This window comes from Brassica oleracea, chromosome C4, assembly GCF_000695525.1.
Source record: "Brassica oleracea var. oleracea cultivar TO1000 chromosome C4, BOL, whole genome shotgun sequence".
In the NCBI taxonomy this organism is placed as follows: domain Eukaryota; kingdom Viridiplantae; phylum Streptophyta; class Magnoliopsida; order Brassicales; family Brassicaceae; genus Brassica; species Brassica oleracea.
Window position 1 is genome coordinate 7025016 of NC_027751.1, and position 2663 is coordinate 7027678.

The following is a 2663-nucleotide window of genomic DNA, read 5'->3' on the forward strand; positions in this document are numbered from 1 at the left end:
AAGGTAGCTGGTTCGATTATTAATTTTCTAGGTTGTTTGACTGCTTTGAAACATCTGCAGACATCTGGTCAACATATGCAAACAAGTTCAAACGTTTTTTTTTTCAACACATATGCTTAATTATCTTTAGTAGTATCAATGTAAAAGGTGTACGTACCTGAACACGTCCTTCCTCAGAGCTGTAAATTTTAAGGCATGACGGTATGTACTATGGAGACGAAGCAAACCAGCCCTTTCACCTGAAAAAAACATGTAATTTAAGGTCATTTCATCGGTGAAATACTCCAAAATAAAAGTAACAGATCAGGGGGCCTTACCTGGATACATATTGTATCGGAAGAATCTACCAAGCTCTTCTGCCTGCATGCAGATGAAGCAAACATCAATAAGTTAAACAATTCTTCCATATTTGGAAACATATATTTATATATATATATATATATAACAATGACAAATTAAATGGTAGAGTATGTAAACACCTATTTTCTAGCAGCGTGAGTTAGAACACCGCCGTATTTAAGAATCATAAGGGCCTCTACAGGTCTTTCTTCTTCGCCTTCACCATCCCACTTCAGCGGCTTCAGTTGAACCTTCATGCATATCCCTGAGAAATTTCCTCCCTGCGCCATTCCAAAAGGTTTTCTGCTGTGAGAAAATGACCTCATGAATTAAATAAAAAATGCATAATGCTAGCTTACTTATAAGATAGTATATTCAACAAAAAAATGATATAAGATAGTATTACTTGTCCCTGGTCACATTTATGTATTATATACATAGATCCTTTGATCCTTCCTGTATATTCAACACAAACACTTCACCAACTGAAGCATGAATTCCTATCCCCTGGTCACAAAAATTATAAGAGTTTTATAAACGCAAAATAAGTATATAAACGATGCTTCTAAAAAAATGCATTTTGTGTGATGTATACTTATTTCTTTATCAACAACCACCATTTCAATGGCGTTTCATGATTCTTTGTTATAGTTTCTCCACAAGCGAACAATCCTAACTTCAATACGCGACGTATCTTTACGGGGTTTTAATTCTCTCACATAAGAAACAATATTTTTTTTTGGCTCGCACCATTGCCATTGTTCTTGTAAGAGCTGAATGTTTATATTTTAAGCATTCGGGTTTCTCATATATATATTAAGCCGATTTATTTATCATATTAATGACCCCTAATAACGATTGAAATCGTTTAAAGAAAGCTATTAATTGTGTATTGTCATAAATTGATTTGCATATGATATGATTTTAACTTGCGCAAGTAATGTAATAAATATGATAACAATCGGCGCAAGCAATTGATTCGAATAATAAGGAAAGTTATTAATATGCAAATTAGTTAACAATCTTGCGCAAGTTATCTAATTATTATCCCTAAATCGAATAAATATATGGGCTTAACATCTATCGACAATGTATTTGGGTTTTTCTAAATAGGCTATTCACATTTTTTTCTCATAATTAAGAAGACCAAACTAAAAATCCGAAAACCAACAGACCGGAAACCGCAAGGAATGAAACCGACTGACTAAATTAGTAATGTGAAGCTCTAAATCTTGCTGCAATTAGTGATGCAACAGACTATCGAAATTAGTAATGTGAAGCTCAAAATCGTGCTAATGAAACAAAAACCAAACTTGAAAATCTCAAGAGAGGATTGTCTAAATGCTTGTTGAGTTATTAAGGAGAAGATAATCTTACAGTCCTTCTTCAGAGACTGAAGTCGAATTACCGATTGTTGTAAATGTCAGTTGTCTCTTCTTGTTCCATTAGTAGACAGTACGGGAAATACATCTCTGGTCGTGGCAATGGTCTAGTTTAAGAGAATCAAAAACTCAACAGCAAGAAGGTTAATCAGTCAATTAGATACAAAGATTCAAAATGTTAATAAGCAGATCGTAGTTTATAGCTTAACATATGTCGAATCCAATCAGTGAAATTCAAAAATCTTTGTATCATAGCTTAAAAGTCGAATCCAATCAGAAAAACCAAAAAATCTTCGCCTTATAGCTTAAAAGTCGAATCCAATCAGAGAAACAAAAAAAAAACTGTAAATTCCGAGAGTATCGACAAACTTCACCTCGTCTGGTTCTCGCTTCAATTGTCTTCATCGGTTTGAAACCATATCCCCCTTCAATTGATACGTGATTTGAAAAAAAAAGAAGAAAAAACTTCATGACATACGACGGCGTTTAGGGGGATCCGCGGAGGGTAGTGAAAAAAATTAATGAAAAAGAAAAATTCTATAGTTTATGTATAATAAATCGAAGCATGGCGAATATTCAACAAAGAGAGAGAAAGTACTAAAGAACCTCTTCAAGAACTGCTTTAACTTGGCGAAGCTTCTCAGCATGTTCAATCAAGGTTTTCTGGATCACTATCACTCTCACGACCTGGTCTACATATAAAAAAAAGGAAGATCATATTGTCGTTACCAGTATTCAACACATGGAAAAGATAGACCAGACATGCTTTTTGGAGACAAGACACAAAGAGTTGAGTTCAGGGTTCTAAAGATGAGGAGCCTTTGCGTCTAAACACATTTTTCTTAGCACACAAGCAGCATTGTCGTAATACCTTAATAGTATGAGAGGAGAGATTTGTGAATAATACTTTAAAGAATGAAAAGAGAATGTTTGTATTTTAAG